General features: G+C 37.5%; 1 protein-coding gene across 7 annotated transcripts in view; it reads left to right on the top strand.

Moving 5' to 3' along the window:
* The window catches only part of NCOA1 (nuclear receptor coactivator 1), a 234,621-nt gene that overhangs the window by 4,158 nt on the left and 202,749 nt on the right, over window positions 1–27,714 (top strand). Inside the window, exon 1 of one of the 7 annotated variants that reach the window (XM_058551673.1) lies at window positions 20,576–20,596. The exons of the other annotated variants lie outside the window; for them this stretch is intronic. The gene's annotated coding sequence lies outside the window, so the exon portion shown is untranslated. Of the gene's footprint in view, window positions 1–20,575; window positions 20,597–27,714 lie in introns of those variants that run through there. 7 annotated transcript variants of the gene reach the window in all.

Genomic DNA, 27,714 nt, shown 5'->3' with positions numbered 1-27,714 from the left:
GAGTAGAGAAATGATTATTTTATATTTCTGCAGGATACAAGGTTGAATAAGAGAAATTATTACAAAACACTGACACCAGCGTATGAGTCCAATTCTAGAAGTGCAAGTAGAGTGGGTTGTTGTATCCATGCTTCCTCCCCCGTACCCCAATCTGCAACACAGTGTTTTTGAGGCTCCTTGAAGTGACAGGTTTTTAGAAAAGCTTAGTATAGTTATCATATTTTGAAGATAAATAGATTATGCCAAAACAGAAGCTGTAGTCACTTGAGGAGTTGTGGAAGACTTGAAATTAATCAGTCTAGTCACCCTCATCTTAGATACATTTTGATCTAATCTTGCTCCATGAATATGTTTCAGTGTGGAGGGCGCGGAAGTTTGGCTTTACTGAGAAGGCTTGGACCTCATGGTTGGGAACAGACCAGACTGGTAATAATAGATGCAAGCACAGAGGTGAAATGCACCTATTAACAGGACCAGAATTCTAGTAACACTGGATTATCCAATGTTTCCAGAGTGATACTTCATTTTTGCCCTTCTGGCTTGTAATTTTGAGGTGATTTTTAAGCTTCTTTTGGAAATGGAGGCTCGACTTCAGACAGGGGATTGTGTCCTGGCTCTTCCAGATACTTAGTAGATGTAACCTTGGGCTACTTTTTTTAACCACACTAAACCTCAAGTTTTCATGTTTAAAATTGGAATAATGTACTTGCCCTCATATTGTTGAGATCTTTAAATTAACTTGTTAAATAACAAGATACGTCTAGCATAATAATTGGCACACAGAAAGACTTTAATAATGTTTTTTTTTTACATTTCCACAACCTAAACACATCACTATCTTATCCATCCCCAATTTCTCTGATTCTTTTCTTTGTAATTTCTTGGATTTCCCCCGTTATTTCTGGTTCTACAATCTGGTTCTCCTGTCATTTTGCACACAGAGTAATGAGCATCACATCAACCCTGTGGGCTTGAGTTTCTTTATCATTAAATGAGCATATTGGTCTGATTTCACATTTCTTGTGCTAAAATACTGATTTGTAGGTTTATAGCTGTTTGCCTGCATGTGTTTGCCTCTCTAATTCATCCTCCATATACATGGTGAAAGAATTCCTTTCTAAAATGTTTTTTGATGTTATTGTTTTTAGTGGAGATTCTCTGTGGACACATTTATCAAATGTAAATCATTTAAACTGTTCTTGTATTTCTCATTCCAGAAAGTTTACTGCAGATGGCATATGCAGAAATGCTTTGTAAACTGTGAAGTGCTACACAAGTGAAGAAAGTATTATATCGCCCATAGATATCTTACTTCTTTGATTTTATGTTTCATTTTCTTTCTTTCTTCCTTCCTTCCTCCCTCCTTTCCTTCCTTCCTTCCTGAGGAAGATTGGCCCTGAGCTAACATCTGCCAGTTCTCCTCTTTTTTTTTGCTGAGGAAGACTGGCCCTGGGCTAACATCCATGCCCATCTTCCTCTACTTTATATGGGACGCTGCCACAGCATGGCTTGCCAAGCAGTGCGTCGATGCGCACCCAGGATCCGAACTGGCGAACCCCGGGCCACCACAGCAGAGCGCACATACTTAACTGTTTGCACCACTGGGCCGGCCCCATCATTGTCTTTATTTAAATTGTATTTCTTTTATCTCTTGACCTTCAAAAACAGAGTCAAAGCTGGTATGTTCTCTGGAAAGCTTGATTTTTAGCACTCCCTTAGCGTCATTTACTCAGTTCTGTATAATAAATTTTTTTTTTTCCTTTCTTTTTTTTTTTTGAAAGAGATTCTCTTTTTAGTGTATATTGAATTGGTTTTTTTAATTAGATCGAAAAATCCTGGAGATGGCATGAACCACAACATTTAGAGTAAATGGGCTTTAGTGGTAATTTAGGACAACCTCCTTAATATTACAGATGAGAAGACTAAGGCTAGGAAAAAATAGTCCTTTTCATGGTTCACGTATTTAGTGGCATTACTTGGGTGAGAACCCAGGTATTTGGCTTCTAAGCTTTTTTTGTAAGAGTTGCTTTTTGTATTGGAAAGTTCTTACAAAAAGATTTTAAATTTTAAGAACTCTAGTAAGCTTTTGAGTAATGTGTAAGCTAGGTGTAAGAGAGTGTTTTTATTTTTTGGCAAAAATTGACTGTCAAATATTGTAATAAGGTATTAATCAGGAATTAATTAAGGTGGCTCTCTCAAAAACTACAAAAGTGCCTGGAGAGAAATGTCTGCTTTTCTTGTATGGTCCTCATTCGGAGTCAGCAAATATTTATTGAGTGCTGTCTCTGAGACACACTGTACTCAGGTACTCTGCTTGCTCTACATATTACGTTTTATAAACGAGGAAACAAGGCTCAGGGAGGTTAAGTGGCTGGTGTAAGATTGTACAGCTTGTAGGTATTAGGGATGACATTTGAGTCCAGGTCTTCTGACCTGAAATCACAAGCATACCTTTAAATTGGCTTCTTTCCAGGCATGTTCACCACATTTGGCCACCTCGCAGCCCTCTTTTCCTTTCTGGACTCTCTGTTCTGTACATGTGCAGTGGAGACTCCTGCAATCTCCTGGCTTTCTGGTGACCTGGGAGCCATATACACCAGTTACTTAATGAAAGTGTCACTTTAAGATTTTTGTGCTGTTTCTGATCTCACCTTTGTACTTTAGTAATGTTGATTCTTTGGTGCTTCTGTCTAGGTAAGCTTATCTTTGAATAGTTGGTTTTGGATTCTTAGCAGTAAAATTCTGCCTCTAAAGTTTTGTTAGTATTTAAATAGCTAAAGCTTAGCGTATTTTTTTTTTATTTGAAATAAATTGCTTGGTCATTCTCTATGTTTCTACGTGTGTTTTGAATGGTTGATCTTATTCTGATAGATTTAATGTGTTACATGTTTTTTTTTTTTTTAAAGATTTTATTTATTTATTTATTTTCCCCTCAAAGCCCCAGTAGATAGTTGTATGTCATAGTTGCACATCCTTCTAGTTGCTGTATGTGGGACGCGGCCTCAGCATGGCCGGACAAGCGGTGCGTCGGTGCGCCCCCAGGATCCGAACCTGGGCTGCCGGCAGCAGAGTGCGCGCACTTAACCGCTAAGCCACGGGGTCGGCCCAAATGTATTACATCTTAAATTTTTAGTTTGACTATATGGTTAAAATATTTATGTGCTTTTATTATCAAGCACAGATTTGATTAACAGTAAAAGGTATTCTGTTGTGAGTGTATGTGTGTATATATAAAGATATCACACCATATTTGGCTGGATAGCTGAAGGATGAAATGTCCTTGCTTTTTGAAAGCACCTGTACGTGAAATACGGGCTTTACTGTGGTGAGTTTGTTTGGAGGAAACCAGGGCAAAGTTATTTGTTCTGCCAAGTCTAAGTCATACCTCCCTCTCCATTCCCGATGGCACAGAAAGTCTGTAATTGAATTTCTAAGTAGCCATTCAGTCATTCATTCAAGACATAGTTAAATGAGTACCTACTTTGTTAAAGGTGCTGTGTGGTTAAGAGATAGGGAAGTTAAATGATAAGATATAGATCTTATTCTTAAGGAGATTATGACCGAAGAGAGATGATAAGACAAACACACCAATACCTGTAATACTAATTGAATGTGGTGAGTGCCATGAGAGAGATACTGAAAGAGTGCTTTGAGGATTCAGGAGGGGGAGCAGTTATTTTCATTTGAGAGGGCTCAGGGCAGGTTTCATGGAGGACTTGGTAGTGGACAAGAACCTTGAAGGCAGGGGATGATTTCTGTGTGAGTGAGGGTGAGGAGAGCAGTAAATTCAGGAAAATTAAATAGCAAAGATGAAAGGACAGAAAAGCTGGGGGTTATTTAGGGAGTAATGAAGGGGGAAAGTGCAAGGAGGAATGTGGCACAGCTGAAGTGGGAGAGGGATCCAGGTGCTCTTAGTGCAGTAGGAAGACATTGAGGGATTGTAGCAGAAGGAGGTGGTGGGGAGCAGTGAAGGCTGTAGATCTGGATGAAAAGGAGAAATGTCAGTTTTCCAAATTTACGTGGAGCTTTTTTTGGCAGGTTTTACACCCCAAATTTTATATTTTCATAGTTTTTGAAATGATTCCATATGTAAGGCTTACCACACTGGGAACTTCTTCACTCATTTTTATGTATATTTGAGAACAGACTATGTGTTTTTTTGGTAGAAGTTAGTACAAAATCTTTTTTGCTGGCTTACACTTTTTTTTTTAAAGCGGTAGCTGTTTTTTAAACAGTGTGTTATCATTTGGCATTCGTAAGATGATGCAGTGGACTTGTTTCCTAAGTGTAAAAATGTCTCCTTGTACAAATATAAGTATATCTCACTATGTAAGTGAGGTTAGTCATGCAGGTTGAAAGCCCCTGGCTCTCAATATAGTTCATGATTTATTTTACTGATTTATTTATGCCCTACCATGTTTCAAAAAGGATTTAAGGCAGGATATGTCATGAAGAGTCTTGGACCTTGTTCCAGCCCTGTCTATTATTTGAACCACTAGCCAACATTACACTGAGGGAACAGTGTTGAAGACAACTGGTGTCACAGAATGTGCTGCACTTGTGTCTTTTGCCAAACTGGTAGTAATTCAGTGATGGATACAGTATAATTCGAGTACCTTTAAAGATAACTCCTTGAAACTTTGATAGCATGCAAGGGAAATTGGTTGGAAGGCACTAATAGAGAGCTTTGACCCTTGGGAGCTCAGGCACATTTAGAGCAGTGGTCTCTCCAGTAGGGTTTACATAAAATTATCTGGGAAATGGGAGAAATATTAGAGGTCTGTAAGGAAGTTTCTTTACTTTCACTCTGTTGTGATGTTTTATAGGGGCCTGGGTAATTGGATTTTTAAATTTGTTATTTTAAGTAGTAGACTCTTAACATACTTTGTATTGCAGTAGGGAGTCACCATGCAGATCTTTTGTATAATATTTCATAGAGGTTAACTGGTCATCTTGAGGCACAGGACTTAAGAATTGTCTAACTTAAAGATGACTCACTCATTTTTCTTTCACAAAAACCACGTCTCAAATTTGCTGACATTTTCTGTGACAAGTGGCTGTGAATAGCATGCTACCTAGCAGATATGTATGAAAAATAAACACACTTAATCTGTCTCTTTGTGATGATGGTAAGTTCTTAACGGTGACTCAAAAAGTGACTACTTTCAAAACAAAATAAAATTCCGTGTTATGGAGAGAGGTTATTGAAAATGTATATTTGAATTATTTCCATCATTATTGGATTTAATTGCTGAAAATGATGTATGTTAACTTTAAGAACGTTTTTATAGGTACACTTAAACTTGGAAACAAAATTTTCTAACATATATAAAAAGCTTGTAAAAGAAGTGGTTTAGTGGTTGTAAGCCCATCTGCTGAAAATATAAGAAGGCAAGGGCCGGCCCCGTGGCGTAGCGGTTAAGCGTGCGCAATCCACTGCTGGCGGCCTGGGTTCGGATCCTGGGTGCGCACCGACGCACCGCTTCTCCAGCCATGCTGAGGCCGCGTCCCACATACAGCAACTAGAAGGATGTGCAGCTATGACATACAACTATCTACTGGGGCTTTGGGGAAAAAATAAATAAATAAATAAATAAAATTATAAAAAAAAAAAAGAAGGCAATACCATCTGATTAGTTAGTAAGAACAACTGATTGTCATCAGGAAATATGGAAATGCACTAGCTGAATTTTAGCAAAAACCTTTGCATAAATGGTGAATGGGATTGAAAATTGAATATCATGTTTTATTCAGTGCAGCAAGTGATGCAGTTCTTCCCTTCGGTTTTACTCATCTTTGTAAATTATGTTTTTTGGTTGTGATAGCCATTTAAACCAAATAAAATAGTTATTTATTATAAGGATGAACTGAATTTAGAACCAGACTTTCAAGTTGCTGTATTACAAAATGTGAAAGCGAAATGAAAAGATAACAAACCATGTTCATATTACTCTCACTGAAAAGAGTGTTATTAATAACAGTATTTATTAGAAAGAGCACAAAGCTGTGTCATCAATCATTAAAATGTTTAAAAATGGTTTATTTTATTATAATAAATGTCATTCTTTTACATTTCCATTTTTTGTATGCTTTACAAGGTACATAGTTTATTGGTCTAGTGTGCAATGTATATAAATTATAAATAAATATACATATATCACTTTCTATTTAAAAACTTTTTAACTGTGGGGTCTATGATGAAACTGGTTGTAACTGTTTTCTAGCAAGTGTTTTTACCTAAGAACCCTTGGAGTTCATGGACTAAGAGTCTCTAGATAGGCTTTAGGGGGACTGTCTGAAAATCTGAAAATTTTGTGAGTCTATGCATTTCTCTGGGAAGAGGGTCTGGAGCTTTTACCAAATTCCCAAAAGGGTGCATGGCTTCTGGGCCGGCCTCGTGGCCTAGCGGTTAAGTGTGCGCGCTCCGCTGCGGGCGGCCCGGGTTCGGATCCCGGGCGCGCACGCGTGCACCGCTTGCCAGGCCATGCTGTGGCAGCGTCCCATATAAAGTGGAGGAAGATGGGCACAGATGTTAGCCCAGGGCTGGTCTTCCTCAGCAAAAAGAGGTTTGGCATGCATGTTAGCTCAGGGCTGATCCTCCTCACAAAAAAATAAAAAGAAAAGGGTTCATGGCTTCCCCAAAGTTTAAGAACCTCTGTTATTAAGGACTGGGACCTCAGTAACTCCATTCATCCAGTCTTACCCTCTTGCCAAATTGAATGGATGTATCTGATGTCATCACTCAAGCCCGCAGGATGACTGGATTTGCAGTCTGTTTTTCCATTTTGCATTGGATGTGATTGTAATGCCTTTGGCCTTTATAGATATTTGAGTTCTATCTATTTGTTGCACAACTACCTGGCCTTCATCACTTGGCTGCTTTTATCTATCATTTCTCACCTCTGTCCCTCTAACCCCCCGCCCCCAGAAGGTTGGACGTTTTGTATGAGTGTGGAGGTGGGAATGCATATATGCGTAGAAGAGCCCAGTATCAGTTCAGGTATAGGGAAACCCTGCTGGGTAGGCTGGAATTCACAGTTGCTGTGCTTTTAACCTCTTTCTAGCATCTGAATCTCAGCTTTCTAGAGTCCTTAGGGTCTGATTTGACAGATGCTAAAAACACTTTCCAAGTTCTGTCAGCTCCTTAGATATGTTCCTTTTTCTTCTCACTGCCTTCGTTCTAATTTAGGCCTAATTATTGTGATAGTATCCAAAGTGGTCTCACTGTCCCCAGTGAATTCCTTCTTCAGTCTGTCCTAAATTTTGTTTTGGAATGATCATCCTAATTTTTATTTTCATTGTGGTACTTTGCTTAAAAACCTTCAATGGCTCCTCATTACTGTCAAGATAAATTTGTTCCTTAGTCTGTCATTTAAAGCTTTCCGGTGTCTGGCACCAACCCGCTTTTCTGGTCTCATTTCCCACTAGTCTCCCCCAATAAACTGTTTGAAATGAAATTGTCATTTTACTGTCTCCTAAACATCCCTTGGGCTTCTCTGTTTCCACCCCTTTATATATTCCTTTCCTTGGAATGTTCTCCCTTGTCCTGGTCTATACCTCTTGAAATTCTACCTATCCTTTAAAGCTCAGCTCAGATTCCACCTTGCTTATTAAGTGTTCAGACTATAAAATTTGAAAATAATCTCTTCCTTCAATGAACTCTTTTAGTATTTATTTTCCTTGTTATTCACTTGACACTTTATACTGCCTTGTACTGTGTACTTGTACTGTGTGGCATTTTTTGTTTTCATGTGTTCTGTCTTCCGTATTAAGGTATGAGAATGGCAAAAGGGGGACATATTTTATATTTTGTCCTCTGCAGTGTCTTACACATGTAGATATTAAAATATTTGGTGGGTCACATTGATTAATCATAATGCTACTTATTAACGTACTGAGAGAAGTAGACCTTTTTTGTATGTGTACCTGGAATACTCATACATAATATCTAGGGATTCTCTTTACTGGTTTCAGGGTATTTGAGAAATTGAATTGGAAATCAGATATTGTTCAGAGAGCATGTAGTCCTACAGCATAAGAAGCTGACTGTTAAGGGTTATGTTCACAAGTCTGAGGTAGCTTGGTGACTCATTGTTCTCCAGTGTCAAGCTCCACCTGCTATGGAAACTTGTGTTCCCTCCTCTGTCTCCTTAGCCGTACTAGGGACACAAATTCCTAAAGTCTGAGGATTACTACACTTCTGTTTTAATTTTTCAACACTTTCCTCTCAATAAAAGATGAATTTTTATTGAATACTCTTTTGAATGGTAATCTAGGAGAACCATGAGGTTATTATATTTTAGGATTCCTGCCCTTCAAGGAGATTATAATCTCTATAGGGAGTCTTATTTGCTTTAAATACATGAATTAAAAAATAATATAAAAGATGTCATATGGAGTATATAACTAACTAGTATTAGCTGCTAACTGAGATATGTGGAAACTCCTCTAGCACTTACTATTTTTTAGCACTCACTTGAAATTTATTTATTATCATGGTTACTTGTTTCTGTTTTTACAGGTGTCCTTTCCCACCAACCACGTTGTAAATTATGGAGAGTAGAGGCCATTTATTAGTTATGTGGCAGTGTCACAATGCCCCACGGTATACATACATAAATGTGTTACTGATGATGCCAGAAACCTAGCATGGTCTGGGTAGGTTTCCTGGGGGAAGTGGAATTTGAATTAGATTTGTAGGCTTTGGAATGATGCTTATAGCATGGTCCCATGGAACAAAATAATAAAGTACGTTTGGTGCTTAATCTGGAACATGGAGCCTCCTTGGTTACTGTGCCTTTGGCCCTGAAGTGACTCACATCACTTCCTCTTATAGCCCATAGGCCAAAAGTAGTCACAGGGCACTGCTTAAGGGGCTAGGAAATGTGGGCAAGAAATGAATGTTTGGTGAGTAGTAAATGTCTTTGCCTCACCATAGCAAAATTGGCTTTCTTTTTTTTTCTTTTTTCTTTTTGTGAGGAGATCAGCCCTGTGCTAACATCTGCCAATCCTCCTCTTTTTTTGCTGAGGAAGATTGGCCCTGGGCTAACATCTGTGCCCATCTTCCTCCACGTTATATGGGACGCTGCCACAGCGTGGCTTGCCAAGCAGTGCGTCGACGCCCACCTGGGATCCGAACCAGCAAACCCCAGGCCGCCACAGCAGAGCGTGCGCACTTAACCGCTTGTGCCACCGGGGCGGCCCCCAAAATTGGCTTTCTTTAGAGAGACGAATACCAGAATTGGTAGGCCCTGCTTGGAGTCATTGAAGTAAAGAGGAATTCTTTGTGTGTGTCAGTCTAAATGGGATTTTTGTTACTAAATTTTTTGTGAAAAGAATTTGTAGTGTTGAATGGTAGCCCTTGGGACAATTAAAGGAGAAATTTTAGTAATGTCTCTACTTTAGGGGTAGGTATTATAAATTGTTTTACTTTAGATGGTTTGCTACCATCTTTAGAGTAGATATTTGAAATAAATAGAGAGTGTTGATTTGGCTTCAGTAAAACTGATCCAGAGCTTTTCTATGTGTATTGTTTGGCTGGTAAGAGTATAGGGTGAGAAAAGAGAGAGAGGGTGTAAAAGGCTTTCAGATACTATTGGAGACTTTTTGCGGTCTGAGGATTTCATAAAATTTCTCCTTAGGGTCCCTGAGGTCTTTCCCCTCCCTCTTATCAACATATTGCTAATTAATTAAAACCTGTTTTCTCCATTTTTTGTTTGTCTTTTAATGCTTGGTTTGATAAGGGCTGTTGGGTGGTGGTTAAAATGTTGACCAAGTATGCAGGACTAGGAAGTCCAGATCCTTATTTATATGTGAGGCATCTTTTCCCCCTAGTTTTATTCCTAAAGTCATCAAGCCTGAACTTTTTAGACCTGAGGCTTTCTTTCCGACTGCATTCCAATAATGTTTTCCCTTTTAAATTAAAAACGAATCCATATGTATACAATACACGACTATATTCTAGTAACATTCAAAGAAGTGGAAGTATATAGAGTTAAAAGGTGAAAGTCTCTGTCATGAATTGTATGGTAGCTGTTAATTTAGGCTACCACGCTAAATTAGGTCTAGCACCCCATAATCCCCATTTCATATTGCAGTGTCTTCCCCCTTGAGCAAGGGCTGGGCGTGTGACCTAGGTTTGGTCTGTTATAATGCTCTATTCCTTTGGACACAGTGATTGCTGCAGGATAACCATATGACCAAAGCAGATTCAGAGCCCTTCCTTGAGAGTGAAGAACAGGTGTTGGGCTAGGGATAGGCTCATCCCATTGGGGTTGCTAAGCTGAAATAGAGTGTGCCTGGCCACATGAAGGAAACCTATCTGCCATAGGAAAGAATGAGGCCAACATACAGTGTGAAGCAGAGCTGACTGAGACAGATAGAGAGACTCTTTCTCTCACACACATTCACAAATGCACAGTCACACACATTCTCACACGCTCTTATGTGTGAGCCTGGGGAGTCATTGGAGCCTCTGGATCCACTTGAACCTTAAATTAGGTTCACCCTATATTTCCCTGTTAAATGAGCTAATCAGTTCCCTAACTTGCTTGTGCTCATTTGAATTGGGTTTCTGTGTCTTGGAACTGAGAGTCCTGACTAATTCAGAACCCCCACCCCCTTGGCATCCATCCCTAACCTTCTCCCCTCCTTCCCGTTCCTCCCCCCTCAAGTAGAAGCATGCTTTTAAAATTGTTACAAACTTTTAAAACTTAATGTCATAGGAATCTTTCTGTGTCAGAATAAGAAGGAGCCATTTTATCTTTGTATAAAATGCTGCATAGCATTACATTAGATGTATATTCTGTAGTTTATGTAACCATCTCTCTTGATTGACATTTAGATATCCAGTTTTTTGCTGTTGCAGGCTATGTTTTGGTAAACAGCCTAGTTTGTACTTGTTATTGCATATGTATGAGAACATACCTATGGAATTAATAGTTATGCACATTTAGAAAATTGATGTCCTTTCAAAATGTCACCCCAAAGGCTATATCAATTTACACTTCTATCAACAGTATATGTTAGATGCTGCTTTCTCCCACCTTTATCAACTCTGGATAGTATCAGTCATTTTTGGACCTATCTGCTGGGTGAAAATGGTATAACAACATTGTAATTTGCAGTTCCCTGACTATTGATAAAGTTGATCATCTTATCAGATGTTTATTGTATATTGGATTTTTTTTCCCTAAGGCTCTCGTATTCATATTTGTTCACGTTCCTTTTGGGATGCTTGTCTTTTTTTATTGCTTCCTAGACATAATGTGCTTATGATGTAATTGTATTTACACTAACTAGGGATGGCCTTGGTAGACAGCTGACCCTGCTACCTAGTTATTTCAGAAAGAAAGATATATCTACTACTCCAAAACCTACATTGTGTATATATCTGTATCTATATATATATGTATATATCTATATATATATGGGTTTTTTTTTTACAGCTATCCCTGGATATTTAATTGGTTTATATCTAATAACTTTATATAGGTATACAATTCATTTTTCATTTAGCTCAGGGCTACCTGTCTTAATTGAATACTCTATGGGTGCTTAATTGAGGTTATTTTATGGCTGAGATGAATGTTGGGAAACTCTTGTTTTGAGAATTTTCCAGGTCAAAATCATTGTGACTACACTGAATGGTATACAGCTTTGGGACTCAATTGACCGTTTGTCCACTGGTGGAGAATCAGAACCAGTTTCAGGAAAATTTTGGCCCTATAATAAAATACTTTCTTGGCTCACTTCTGTGGAGAGGTGGGTTGGCTGCATACTTAGATATCTTTAGTGGTTAGATTCCTTAATTTTCGTAAGAAGATATTAACCTGATTCTGCACCTGGTTGACTATGAAAGTATATAGTCCACTGTAAGTGCAGTATAGAATATCTTCCCTCTAGCAAGTATGTATCCACTTACTTTGCTGCCCAATTCTTATCAAAACCTAGTAGTCAGAAATAGTACTCTTTGAGAATTGCTTAAATAAACACATTCAATCCATTGCTTTAGAATAGTTTTTACTTGGATCAAGCCAGAATATCAGAGTATATTGATTGCATTGTTTAGACTGGAGTAGAATTACTTTTGCGGAGTTGTTATTTGGTGTAATGCAATCAACTTTTATTGAGGGCCATTAAAACAAATAGCTTTATAAAATTTAGTATTCTTCTTATTGTAGAATTCTTGTGAGAATATTATCTCCTTTATCTCAGTGCCCTTGGTGATGTTATAACTACTGCTACTACTATTACTATTAGCAGCTAATCTGGAGGACTAAAAGTGAACACAAAACGAGCTAATAGTTGATGGACAAATACTACTTTTAGCTGATGGCAAATGCTTTTGCCCAAAGTGAGACACCGTTATGGATGAGGGGTTATGTAATGGTTAGGCGTGTGGGCTCTGGAGCCAGATTTCCTGGGCTTGAATCCTGGCTCCGCTACTTCCCCTCTTGGTGCCTCAGTTTTCTCATGTATAATATGGGAATAATAATTGTACCTGCCTCCACAAGGTTGTTGTGAGAATTTTGTGAGTTTAAACATAAAAAGCTTAGAACATGCCTGGCCCAGGACACATGCAATGAAAATGAGCTGTTTTTTTTTTTTACCCCCAGTCTTTTTTTATTGTAGTAAGATACACATAACATAAAATTTACCATCTTAATCGTTTTTAAGTGTACAGTTCAAGCTGCTGCTGTCTTTATCATCATCATTATTATTAGAACCCACGTAGTAATTTTTTTTCCAGGTCTTGGTACCAGGAAAAGCTGTGTTTCCTTTACCACTGGTTTCCCTGTATTACATAGTCATCATGACTGTTGTAGCCTATATTTCTCTTCTTGCAAGAGAGCTCAGTCAGATGTGCAGCCCTTCCCCTGCAACTATATAGGCCCTTGTCACATATAGTTTGTGTGGTAAACTTACTTCTGACTTCTACTTCAACTTATTTTCCTCTTTCATTTTCTCTGCCTCAATCTCATCACTTTTTCCCTTTTTAATTCCAGTGTGCTCTGAGTTGTCTCAAAAGTTTTTTGGAATAATATGGAAATAAACAAGTAATCTTCATTACAGCATGTGCCCATGTTGAAATTTCAGATTAATTTTCGTTTAATTTACCTTAAGCTGGCTGCTTCTTGATGACAGGGAGATGCAATAATTTTCATTAAGGTATCTCAAATCGCATCATAAGATGGGTTACTTCTAGGAAGGTTCCTCTTGACAGCTAATCCTATTGATGATGTGGGTTTTCTTTTAAGCTTAAGTTACAATAGTGTTCCTATTCTTGTTGTTTGTTTTTTCCTTTGACCTTTAGTCCAGCTGTCTCTTGTAGATTGGGAGGGAGGGCATCATTTTAAGAACTTGTAAACCTGTAGTCTTTAAAAATACTCTTTGGAGTAAGACTTTTATCATAGGTGTAGCATAGGCAGAGTAAAGGCTATATGTGTTGTTATTGCCTTTCTTTTAAAAACCACGATGCCAGTTTATTGATTTACAAGGGGAAAAAAGAATGTCCCAAAGCCTAAAATATTCTGCAATATTCTGGTTGTGTCACTAGTGTCTTCTCTCCCCCAAGCAGATGTCCATGGGGCTGATGCTATTGCCTTTTTTGGGGGATAGTTAAAAATTTTTTTTGACATCAGGATTGATTGAAATGTCTAAGTCTTTTTTTAATTTGTAGAATCCTGCTTCTCTTTCTTTTTTTTTCCTTGCAATTTATCTGTTGAAGAACCTGGGTAGTTTGTCTGGTAGAATTTCTTTCAGTCTGGATTTCGGTTTAGATTAACATACTTCTCTACCATCTTTATATTCTGTACATTAGTAGTTTGATGTAAAAGCTTGATTAAGGCTTAATTTTGGGGGTGGGGTGGGCTAGACGACTTTATAGATGGTATTATGAGATACATATGTCTAGTTGTCTTTTTGACATTAGCAGCTGTTGGTATTGCTGTTGGCTTTTGATTCTTAAAATCTAAGTGACCACCATGGTGTCTAGATGAGAAAGGGAAAGCATTTCCTGGAAATGGTCGAGTTTACTCTGTATAGATAGGACTCCTGGTGACCATTTGCAAATGAAGCAGTGTTGTGTGGAATCAAAGAAGACCTAAGTTTTAGTCTTAGCTCCCTTGTTCAGGAGCTGTTTGTTCTTGTATAATTAACAACAACGACCATAGCAGCAGCTACCATTTATTTAGTGCTTATTTTATAGCAGGTTCTGTGCTAAGTGCTTTATATATGCATTGTATAATCTAATCCTCATAACTACGTTGTAAGCCAGGCATCTTTGTTTTGCAGTTCATATTGCTGAGAAGTAGTGAAGCAGGGATTCAAGCCCTGCTTGACTCCAATTTTGTGCTCTTAATCGCTTTGTTCTTCCATATCTTTAAAAAGGGGTATAAATATAGCTGCCTTATCTATCTTGTAGGGTTAATGTGATATTGTGTGTGAAAGTGCCTTGAAAAATCTTATAGATGTTAAAATGAGAAGTGTGCTAGACTGGCAATACACAAGGAAAGGTGGATGGTGGAGGCCTTTGTCTTTGGCTAAATGACAGTGAAAAGTTTGGACGGAAAGAACCCTCTGGTCATTTTCTAATTTCTGTTTCCATCACTATTGCTGTTGACATGTGGGAGAGTTTCCTTCTCTTGTTAAATTGACAGTGATAGAGATTTTATATGTGGTAAATGTCACATGTCAGAGGTCGCTTAAGAGTCTCTGGGTGAATAGTGATGTTGGTTTTACTCCATGGACCATATTTGTAGGCAGATATTTTTATTTTTATTTTTATTTTTTATTTTTTTTTTAATTTAATTTTATTTTTTCCCCCAAAGCCCCAGTAGATAGTTGTCTGTCATAGTTGCACATTCTTCCAGTTGCTGTATGTGGGACGCAGCCCCAGCATGGCCGGAGAAGCGTGTGTCCTGCGCACCCGGGATCTGAACCCAGGCCGCCAGCAGCGGAGCACGCGCACTCAACCGCTAAGCCACGGGGCCGACCCTGTAGGCAGATATTTTTAACTGAGAGAGCAAGAGTATAGTTACAGTTCTTTCTCTAAAAAGATATTTATTAAAACTAGGGGAAGTGTTAACTGAATTTGTAATATATTTCTTTAGCTGGATGATGGGTATATCGTATATGTTAAATTTATTTTCAATACCTTTTTGTATGTCTGAAGTATTTTATAATTAATAAAACTAGTACTGACCACTAATATTTCCATGTGTAATAGACTAAGAAAGAAATAGGTGTGAGGTTAGTACCTTTAGGTCCAGCCTTGAGCAATTTATCAATTATGATAAATTGGTAATGGGTACATAGAGAACTGTATTCAGAAGCGATCCATGGCCATTTCCAGCTCAGTGGCAGAGGGTGTTATGATTGATGACTGATGTCTGCCTGGGGCAGGCACGCAGAGTGTAGGAATATGTGCTTTGTTTTTGCTAAACTTTGGTCATGTGTTTATCAGAAAGCCCCAGTGCTTGACCTGGGCACATTTTCTTTTTTTTTTTTTAAAGATTTTATTTATTTATTTTTCCCCCCAAAGCCCCAGTAGATAGTTGTGTGTCATAGCTGCACATCCTTCTAGTTGCTGTATGTGGGACGCGGCCTCAGCATGGCCGGAGAAGCAGCGCGTCGGTGCGAGCCCAGGATCCGAACCCCGGGTCTCCAGCAGCGGAGCGCGCTCACTTAACCACTAAGCCACGGGGCCGGCCACGGGGCACATTTTCTTAATACCCTGCTTCTTGTGGTTCTTCTCTTACTCTGGGAATCATATTGCCATACTATGTTTACTATGGTGAAATATCTAGAATTTCATTGTGATATTCCCAAGAAAGATTTCCTGTTTTTATTTATTATTATTTTTATTGAGATATAATTCACATAGCATAAAGTCACTCTTTTAAAGTAGTATACAATTCAGTGGTTTTTAGTATAGTCACAAAGTTATGCATCTATCATTACTAACACCAGACTATTTCATTACCCCAAAAAGAAATCCCATAGAATCATACAATATGTGACCTTTTGTGTCTGGCTTCTTTTATTTTGCCTAATATTTTTAAGGTTCACTCATATTGTAGCATGTATCAATACTTATTCCTTTTTATGGCCTAATAATATTCTGTTGTATGGATGTACTGCATTTTGTTTATCTGTTCAACTCTTGATGGACATTTGGGTTATTTCTACTTTTTGACTGTTATAAATAATGCTGTTATCAGCTTTCATATACAAGTTCTTGCCTGGCCATATGTTTTCCTTCCTTTTGGTTATATACCTAGGAGTGGAATTGCTAGGTCATATGGTAACTTTATGTTTAACATTTTGAGGAACTACAAAACTGCACCATTTTACATTCCCACCAGCAATGTATGAGGGTTCTGATTTTTCCACATCCTTGCAAATACTTGTTATTATATGACTTTTTTATTCTAGCCATCTTAGTAAGTGTGAAGTGGCATCTTATAATTTTGATTTGCATTTCCCTCATGATTAAAATGTTGAACATCTTTTTACGTGCTTATTGGCCATTGCTATGTCTTTCTTAGAGAAATGTCTACTGAAATCTTTTGCCCATTTAAAAATTTTGTTAATTGTCTTTTTATTATTGAATTTTAAGTGTTCTTGGGGGCCAGCCCTGTGGCCTAGTGGTTAAGTTCGGCATGCTCTGCTTGAGAGGCCCAGGTTTGGTTCCCAGCTGTGCACCTACACCACTCATCGGCGGCCATGCTGTAGCGGCAACCCACATACAAAATAGAGGAAGACTGGCACAGATGTTAGCTGAGGGCGAATCTTTCTCAAGCAAAAAGAGGAAGATTGGCAATGGATGTTAGCTCAGGGCGAATCTCCCTCAGCAAAAGAAAAAAAAAAGAGTTCTTTGTATATTCTGGATACAAGTCCTATATTAGATATATGATTTGCAAATATATTCTCCTATAATGTGGATTGTATTTTTACTTTCTTAATGGTGTCCTTTGAGACACAAAAGTTTTTAATTTTGAGAAAGTCCAATTTATCTATTTTTTCCTTCTTGTGCTTTTGGTGTCATAGCTAAGAAACCCTTGCCTAATCCAAAGTCATGAAAATTTATGCATATGTTTTCTTCTAAGAGTTTTATAGTTTTAGCACTTACGTTTAGGTCTTTGATCCATTTTGAGTCGATTTTTCTGTATGGTATGAGATAGGTCCCAATTGTTTTTGCAGTAGAGATGTAGCTCATTATCTTCTAAATATATACTTCAGCAAGACTTGGTTCACCTCACTTGATAATATTTTAATCAGGTTATGATTTTCTGCCACTGCATTAGTTTCACCTCTGACTCCCTGCTAATGAGTATTTTGTTGGTCTTAAGTGGAGTTTCTTTTTTTTTTTATTTTTATTTTATTTATTTTTTTCCCCCAAAGCCCCAGTAGATAGTTGTATGTCATAGCTGCACATCCTTCTAGTTGCTGTATGTGGGACGTGGCCTCAGCATGGCTGGAGAAGCAGTGTGTCGGTGTGCGCCCGGGATCTGAACCCGGGCCGCCAGCAGTGGAGTGCGCACACTTAACCGCTAAGCCCCGGGGCCGGCCCACGTGGAGTTTCTTTACCAAAGCCATATTAACCTTTTCACTTATTATAGAATATGAGAATTAGGAGGAAGTTTATTGATCATGCAGTCCAGCTTCTTGTCAGAGTAGAGCCCCCAACATCTGTGACAGAAGGGTTTTCAGCTTCTTCTTGGACATATGAGATGGTTAGTTCACCGAAGTGTGGTTCACCAAAGTGTGTTGTACCATAATGTAGTAGTTACATTAAGAAATCTTAACTAATCAAAAATCATTTTATAAATAAAAAATGTTTTGGAGGGAAAAGGGGGTTAAGAGCTCAATTTTGTCACAGTTTTAATAAGTTATTTTTCCTTTAGCAATTTAACTCCTTTTAGGAGTTGGTGATTGCATCATGTTTATGGACTGAAAGTTTGTGTCACCCCAAAATTCATATGTTGAAGCCCTAACTCTCAATGTGATGGTATTAGAAGGTGGTAATTTGGAGGTAATTAGGTTTAGATGAGGTTGTGAGGGTGGAGTCCTCACAATGGAATTAGTGTCCTTCTAAGAAGAGACCAGAGAGCTTGCCTCCCCTCCCCTCCAGCATGTGAGGTTACAGCAAGAATGCAGATGTCTGTAAACCAAGAAGAGAGCCCTCATGAGACACTGAATCTGCTGGCACCTTGATCTTAGACTTGCCAGCCTCCAGACCTGTGAGAAATAAGTGTTTTTTGTTTAAACCAGCCAGTCTGTGGTATTTTGTTGTAGCAGCCAGACCTGACTAAGACGCATCATAACGCACAGTGTTTTATAATTAAATGCGAGCATTATATCTACCAGCACAGTAGGAGAAATGCTTATATTCCTAGAGCAATTCAATTCAGTTTTGAAAAGCTCTAATGGTTAAAACATTTATTTTATTCAGCTGGAATGTTGCCCATGGTAACAACTATCCATTTTATCAATGTCCTCTTAAAACTCAGAGTCTAAAATTAAACTCAGTACTTATGCGCATAGTAGTACAGAATATGGGCAACTGATAGTTTTTTGGTTTTCCTTTTAATATAACCCAGAATTAAGCTGTTTTTGGTAGCCATATCATCTTTGGGGCTTATCTTGAGCTTGTGATCAAATGAAACTCCTTTTTAACAAGAGTTACTAAACTGCATGTCCCATTCTTTGAAACACCAGAGTTGCTATGAAAGTTGCTTTACATCTACAGATTATCTAGACTCTTCTCTGTGACTTACTGTGTGACCTTAGTCAAGACACCCAGTTTCTTTGACCTCAGTTTTTTTTATTTGCCAAACGGGGATAATACTTCCATTTTCGCAGTGTCGTTGGGGGATTAAGTGAGATGATTTGTGCCTGTGTGTGCATATGGCTCTAGCACTCCCAGATGGAAATAAGTCTTGTGAAAACAGTCTTCTGCTACAGGTGCTTCTTTGCTGGCTTTCCTTACTCTTCGTCAGATATTAACTATTTGTTAAATAGAGTCCACTCAATTCAGCTCTCTTTGTATTCTGAATTGATAGGAAATATTTCAAACATGCAGAAAAGAATAAAAAACAGTAGAGGAATGATTCCATGTACCATCCACCCAACTTAATTGGATCTTCACATTTTGCTATATTTGCTTCAGAATTTTTTTAAAGAAGTAAAACACTGTGCAGTTGAACCCTCTCTGTACCCTTCTTTCTCCCTTTTTTCCACTCTCCATTTTCCAAAGGTAAATACTATCTTGAATATATTTGTTTCCGTAAATAATGTAATTGTTTTGCATGTTTTTAAACTTTAGATACAGCTCTTACAATATAATTTTTTTCTCAACATTTTTCCTACAATTTCTTTTTTTGTTTGTTTATTGCAATAACATTGGTTTGTAACATTGTATAAATTTCAGGTATACATCATTATACTTCTGTTTCTGCATGGATTACATCATGTTCACCAACCAAATACTAACTACAGTCCATCACCACACACATGTGCCTAATTATCCCTTTCACCCTCCTCCCTCCCCCCTTCCCCTCTGGTAACCACCAATCCAATCTCTGTCTCTATGTGTTTGTTTGTTGTTGTTATTATTTACTACTTAATGAGTGAGATCATACGGTATTTGACCTTCTCCCTCTGACTTATTTCATTTTGCATATTACCCACAACGTCCATCCGTGTTGTTACAAATGGCTGGATTTCATCGTTTCTTATGGCTGAGTAGTATTCACTTGTGTATATATACCACATCTTCTTTATCCATTCGTCCCTTGATGGGCACTTAGGTTGCTTCCAAGTCTTGGCTATTGTGAATAACGCTGCAATGAACACAGGGGTGCATGTATCTTTACACATTGGTGTTTTCAAGTTCTTTGGATAAATACCCAGCAGTGTGTGTAATAGCTGGATCGTATGGTAGTTCTATCCTTAATTTTTTGAGGAATCTCCATACTGTTTTCCATAGTGACTGCACCGGTTTGCACTCCCACCAGCGGTGTATGCGAGTTCCCTTCTCTCCACATCCTCTCCAACACTTGTTGTTTCCTGTCTTGTTAATTATAGCTGTTCTGACAGGCATGAGGTGCTATCTCATTGTAGTTTTGATTTGCATTTCCCTGATAGTTAATGATGTTGAACATCTTTTCATGTGCCTCTTGGCCATCTGTATATCTTCTTTGGAGAAATGTCTGTTCAGGTCTTTTGCCCATTTTTTAATTGGGTTGTTAGTTTTTTTGTTGTTGAGATGCATGAGTTCTTTATATATTTTGGAGATTAACCCCTTATCAGATGTATGGTTTGCAAATATCTTCTCCCAATTGTTAGGTTGTCTTTTCGTTTTGTTGATGGTTTCCTTTGCTGTGCAGAAGCTTTTTAGTTTGATGTAGTCCCATTTGTTTATTTTTTCTATTGTTTCTCTTGCCCGGTCAGACATGGTGCTTGAAAATATGTTGCTAAGATCGATGTCGAAGAGCGTACTGCCTATGTTTTCTTCTAGAAGTTTCATAGTTTCAGGTCTTACATTCAAGTCTTTAATCCATTTGGAGTTAATTTTTGTGTATGGTGTAAGGTAATGGTCTACTTTCCTTTTTTTTTTGCGTGTGGCTGTCCAGTTTTCCCAGCACCATTTGTTGAAGAGACTTTCCTTTCTCCATTGTATGTTCTTGGCTCCTTTGTCGAAGTTTAGCTGTCCATAGATGTATGGGTTTATTTCTGGGCTTTCGATTCTATTCCATTGATCTGTGGGTTTGTTTTTGTGCCAGTACCGTGCTGCTTTGGTTACTATAGCTTTGTAGTATATTTTGAAATCAGGGAGTGTGATACCTCCAGCTTTGTTCTTTTTTCTCAGGATTCTTTTAGCTATTCGGGGTCTTTTGTTGTTCCCTATAAATTTTAGGATTCTTTGCTCTATTTCTATGAAAAATGTCGTTGGAACTTTGATAGGGATTGCATTGAATCTATAGATTGCTTTAGGAAGTATGGACATCTTAACTATGTTAATTCTTCCAATCCAAGAGCACGGAATATCTTTCCGTTTCTTTGTGTCTTCACTTTCTTTCAGCAATGTTTTATAGTTTTCGGTGTACAGATCTTTCACCTCTTTGGTAAAGTTTATTCCTAGGTATTTTATTCTTTTTGTTGCAATTGTAAATGGGATTGTAGTCTTAATTTCTCTTTCCGCTACTTCATTGTTAGTGTGTAGAAATGCAACTGATTTTTGTATGTTAATTTTGTGTCCTGCAACTTTACCGTATTAGTTTATTACTTCTAAAAGCTTTTTGGTGGATTCTTTAGGGTTTTCTATCTATAAAATCATGTCATCTGCAAATAGTGAGAGTTTCACTTCTTCCTTTCCAATTTGGATCCCTTTTATTTCTTTCTCTTGCCTGATTGCTCTGGCTAGGACTTCCAATACTATGTTAAATAGGAGTGGTGAGAGTAGGCATCCTTGTCTGGTTCTTGTTCTTAAAGGAGTAGCTTTCAGTTTTTCACCATTGAGGATGATATTAGCTGTGGGTGCAATTTCTATTGCATGGCTACACCATAATTTATTTACCCATTCTCCTTTGGGTGGTTATTAGGTAGTTTCCATTATTTTATTATTAGACTTTTTATCATTTTATTATTAGATTATTTTGTTATTAATGCTACAGTGAACATTCCTGAACATGCTTCTTGTTAACATGTGTGAATTTCTATAGAGAGCATGTAGGGTGTATGCGTGTGTGTGTGTATGGTTGTATAGGATTGGAATCACTGGTTAAAGAGCATATGCCTCTTCAACTTTGAAGAATAATTTGACATTATTTAATCAAGTGTACCAATTTAGACATTACTGTCAGATCGTGAGAGTTTTACTTTCCCCGCATTTCCTCCACCAAGTTTAGCATTCTCTAAAATGGAATTCATAATATTCTACACCGTGAGCAGTTATTAGGTCTAGCGGTTTCTCTGGCTGATTGTAGAAGCACTTGGTGTGTATAAGGAAACCTTTATACTATCAAATGAACAGGCTCCTGGAACTGTGTGGCTCAGGATCTGTGGCTGACTTATTCTGGTATAAGGCCATCCATAATTCATTTGACCAGGTTAGTTGACAAATAGCAAATTTTAATTTCTTGGCAGTAAGACAGTCACATAAGCATGGGTAATAGCCTTTATTACTTGAATTTTATTTGATTAAACTCTGTGTGGAGCAAGTAAAGCAAGCAAGATTCTAGTCTCTGGCAATTGTGACTTAAAATGAATAATATTAATAGATTAATAAAATTAGTATAGGATACTGGGAATAAAATGTAAACATAAGTAGAAAGTTAAATTTTTATGGCTTAAGATTTTGATATTGAAAGACATCTACGGGGGCCAGCCCTGTGGCTTGGTGGTTGGGTGCACGCGCTCTGCTACTGGCAGCCTGGGTTCGGATCGCGGGCGCACACTGACGCACTGCTTGTCCAGCCATGCTGAGGTGGTGTCCCACATACAGCAACTAGAAGGATGTGCAACTGTGATTTACGACTATCTACTGGGGCCTTGGAGAAAAAGGGAAAAAAAGGAGGAGGATTGGCAATAGATGTTAGCTCAGGGCCGGTCTTCCTCAGCAAAAAAAAGAGGAGGATTTTCATGGATGTTAGCTCAGAGCTGATCTTCCTCACCAAAAAAAAAAAAAAAAAAGACATCTACAGTAGTTTAATACAAAGTAAATATGGTTAAGTGTAGTATACTGAGTGTCAGGTGAATCTGCAGAACTAATAGTTAAGTTATATTAACTATCCACAGTTGAAAGACAGAGATGGTACAGGTTCATTGGGTTAAGAAACAAGCATGCAAGCCACAAGTAAGGGTGTTGTCTTGATCCTTATTCGAACTCCAGGCATCAGAGTAAGTTATAGCTGTCCTATCTAGTTTAGCGTTGAGAAAGAGCTTATCTTGTATTTTCAAAAATTTAGTATTAAAAACAGGTTCCCTGTGAAGTTTCTAAATTAGTAAAGGCGCCTTTAGGAATAATTTATTTGGGGGACATTTATTTTGGCACCCTTTGTTAAATTTATCTCTCCTTTGGTGTTTTTGAGAGATTAAAGGTGATTCATGTTACATTACTTGGAGGAAGGCTGTCTCGCTTTCTTGCTTGCTTGTTTCTGTCCCCCTACGTTATGAAAGGAAAATGGGAATATTGTGGAAAATAGGGAAAAATATTAAAAAGTAGAAGGGAGAAAAAAACCACAGAGCAAGTAAAATAAGCAAGTAGCTAACCATATGTAGTCCTTTCCCTAGACAAAAGCTATTAATATTTTGGTGGGCTTCTGAAAGTTACAGTCTGGATTTATAATTTTATTCGTAATTTTTTGGTGTTTTTTCCAAAGCAAATAGCAATTCTTTAATTCATTGGATCCGGAGTTAAAAACAACAAACAAATACACAAAAACAAACAACAAACAGAAACCCTAAGTGAATCTCCTTCAAGAAAGAAGTTATTCTTCTTAGTTCTGTCACTGAGGAACAGCCAGAGCAGCTCGCCCAGCAGGTCACTCTCTGAGTTGCTTGAGTATGACCTCTTATGTGCCAGCTGCTTGGTGGTGAACAGGCTGAGACTTGCTCTGCATGTTATAAAAGCACGGGTGACATGGACCCGGACCTATGAAATATATTTCTTCTCTTTATGAATATGAATAGGTTTTTCCTTTTCGTAATTGAGGGGGAGCAAAGACAGAAGTTCATTAAGTAAATGCAAATAATTATATGTCGCTGCTGTTAACTAAGCCAAACTAATGGCCACCCTTATGAAATGTTAGTAATAATTATATTGGTAGAGGTACACAATTTTTTTTTTTTAAACTTTCCCTAACCCCCTTTAATTCTTAGTCTGGTATCTGACCTTCTCTTCTTCTCCTGCCTGTTAGTGTCATCTTTTTTCCCTTTCTCTGTTACTCCCTCTGTTTTGCCCACTGCTATACAACTGCCTCTCTAACCTTTTTTCCAATGTACTCTTCTCTTTCTATCCAGCTTTTTTTCATTTTTTGATATGTCTTTATATACTAGTGTTTTCTCCTACACACAGCCCCCTCAACCACATATACACACCATTGTGGTTAGACTACGCAGTGTTTTAATATCTGTTGAATTTGAATGCTTTAAGGATAGCGTGTATTCTGTTCAGTAAGATATAGGCCCCACTTCTTCCTTTTTGCTTAAACTTGCCCCATTTACACTCTTTGTTACTTTGGCTCTTACAGGGATTTGAATTTGTACTTTTTATATTATACTCTCTGGAGAGTTCAGGAGTAGATCCATACACATATATTAAATTGATTTTTAACAAAGGTATCAAAGCAGTTCAGTGCCAAAAGGACAGTCTTTTCAACAAGTGGATATCCACAAGCAAAAAATTAGACTTTGATCCATGCTTTATACCACATTAAAAATAATTAACCCCAAATGGATCATAGAATTAAATATAAAACCTAAAACTTTAACACTTCTAGAAAAAAGCATAGTATAAAACCTTTGTGACCATTGGTTAGGCAAAGATTTCTTAGATTCAATACAAAAGGCATGATCCATAAAAGACAAAATTGATAAATTGGACTTCATCAAAATTTAGAACTTCTGACCTTCAAAAGACACTATGAAGAGTATGAAAAAACAGCCCTTAGAGATCTGTTAATCCAAACCACGGTGAAGTACCACTTCACACCCACTGTGATGGCTAGAATAAAAAAGTCAGATAATAACAAGTGTTGATGAGAACATGGAGAAATTAGAACCTTCATATACTGCTGTGGGAATGTAAAATGGTGCAGCCACTTTGGAAAACATTCTGGCAGTTTCTTGGATATCCCTGACTCCTTCCAGTCTTTGCTCAAATCTCACCTTGAATAAAGGAGGTCTACCCATACCATCCATTATTTCCCTTCCCCTCTCCTTCACTCACAGTCCCCTTCCCTGCTCTTTTTTCCCCTAATACATATCACCTTCTGACATACTATATTATTTACTTATTTTATTGTGTTTATTGTTTGCCTCCCCCCACTGGAATGTAAATTCTATGAGGGCAGAATAGAATAGTGCCTGGCTTAAAGTAGCCTCTCATTAAATATTTGTTGAATGCATGAATGAAAACTGGGACTGACTCTAAATCTCATGCTCTTAGTCACCATGACATACAGCCTCTCTAACATTTATTATTGAATTTTCATAATGATGATTCAATAGCTATATACTGCTTCATCTAGTTGTACTATACTTTATTAAACTATTTCTTGTCATTTAGTTTATTTCTGAAGGATAAAGTCATTCATTCAGCAAACATTTAGAAGCTTTCAGTATCAGGCTTTGTGTGCCACCCTCATAAAGATGAAGAAAATACGGACCTTGTCCTCAAGGAATTCTCAGACTACAGTGGCAGTAGATATATCAACAATTATTATAATGGTATCTGATAAGGGCACATAGTGGAGGCATTTTGAAGTTACATAGAGAGAGTACACCAGATGTTGTGCCCAACTCTGTGGGAGCTAGAGGTTGGATCCTGATTTGGGGGTGGTGTAGAAATGGGAGGAGGAAGGACACTTGAATAAGAAGATGCAGTAATCAAAATGTACACTGAGAGTTGGTTTTGGCCAGATATTAAAATGGATTGGAAGAGGACTGAAGATTGTCAAGGCTGAAAAGGGTGAAGTAAAACTTTAATTAGTAGCAATACAATAATGTTCTCTAGTAATTTGTAATCTAGCACATCATTGTAATTAGAGGAAGATTATTGCCTTTAAAGATCTGAAAGAGGTTATACATTTAGATTGTGTTTATATTAAAATATGTAGTAGTCATATGCTTAGGAGAGGACAGGATTAAGTATTTAGAATTCCTTTAAACTACAAACAGTGGGTATTATAAATTAATAGTTGTAGAAGTGAACACTTTTTGAGTGCTTATCGTATAGCAGGCACTGCTCTAAACGTATTACACATGTTAGTTCAGAATAATGTATTTTACCTTCAGTTATATGTATGGTCAAGTCATGATTATCTGTAGGTAGATTATTTGCATTTGGGTTATCCATTCATTTCAAAAGACGTCTTATTGACTGTGTTCTTCCATCTTCCCCTCAATATCTTTCTCCCAATTGTTTTTACCATACCTGACCAGCTTTTTTTTTAAATTGTCATTTATACCTACTTTTTAAAGCTATTAAATAGATTGTTTTTGTCTTTCTTGCATATTGGTGATATTTGATGGGTCATAATGAGAGAGCAGGTATCTTATAAGCCTGAGAAAAGTATATAGACTCATTTTCCTCAGTCCTAGAATTTTCCTAACTTCCTGCTTCTTAATATTTCATTTATCTATTCAAAGTTTTTCTCCAATTACAATATAATCATCTATACAAGTACCAGGGGAAGCTATTTTCCCCAGTCCTACTTATTATCATAGACTCCCTCCCCCACAAACCAGGGATACAGTTCTTAGAAACCATAGACTTTGAAAGGATTTGAAGGCTCAGAAAGTTATGAAACAGAGTCCACGTGTGAGAGCTGATTTTTATACAAGGCTCGTTATTGACTTTACATGACAATATCTTCACCTGCATTCTCTGATGATTTTTTTATTTCACTTTGTTTTATTGCCTGAAATTCTGTTTATTAAGCATTAATTTAGATAGACAAATACTTGCTTTTTTAGATACTTCTGGTTAGGTTAAGAGGTTATAATCATTTTTATAAATTGTTCTAGTCAGATTTCCTCTCGACCCCTAGTTGTAATTAAACAGGAAAGATGTAATTTTGGAGATAAGTATTATGGTAAATTGAGGCAGCCAAAGTAGGGCTAGAGTAGGGTACTACCGTGTGGGGGAATTTGAGGCTACTGAAATTAGGAAAGAAGGGCATGGGGAATGCTGTGCAGAAAGGTGGAATTTACAAATAATAAATAGCTTTATTAAAAAATTACTAGGGATGGCACTTTAGGGAGCTACTATTTTAGGGGAAAAAAGGACATTTTTTTCTTCAACTCTGTCTTGTTCTGATGACTTGCTGCTCACTTGCTCAGAACTCAGGTTGATTTTTCAATGTAGTCTCATTTTCCATATTTGGGAGACTAGTAGGAGGGTGAAGATTAGGTTGATTTTGGGAAAGATAAAAGAAAATATAATGTGACTACGCTATTATTAATGTTGTAGTATGGTTTTGTAGAATAAGCTTTTGTGGACTAGCCTGCCAGTTGGACCATAATTTGTGACATTTCTTTTATGAGAATATGCATATAAAATGGTAAATGACTAACATACAGTTAAAATCAAGGATACAATTTGTTTTAGAGAACAAAGACCTCATATTAAGGATAAGGATTAGGGAAACAGAATCTGAGATTTGTAAGGGACCTTTGGTGTTTTTAGTCTATCTCTCTTCTGCTTGATTATCTTTAGTAACAATGATCCTGAGGTCTGCTTCCATATATTATCTACTTGTTGGTTCTACTTTCTACTCTCTGAATGATCTCTGTCCATTTTGGTATATCAAGGGTTCAGATATTTGGTGACTGCTTTGATGTCTCTGTTTGATGATAGCTGTTCTCTCTTTCATATGCTTCTCTTTTCCAGGCTAATTTCCGTAGCCTGTGTCTTGTATATCATTGTTTTCAGACTCTTGAAAATCCTCTAGATATTCTCTAACTTTAAATCCTCTAAATCATGGT

This window comes from Diceros bicornis, chromosome 12, assembly GCF_020826845.1.
Source record: "Diceros bicornis minor isolate mBicDic1 chromosome 12, mDicBic1.mat.cur, whole genome shotgun sequence".
NCBI classification, from domain to species: domain Eukaryota; kingdom Metazoa; phylum Chordata; class Mammalia; order Perissodactyla; family Rhinocerotidae; genus Diceros; species Diceros bicornis.
This window is presented reverse-complemented; position numbering and strand designations above follow the sequence as displayed.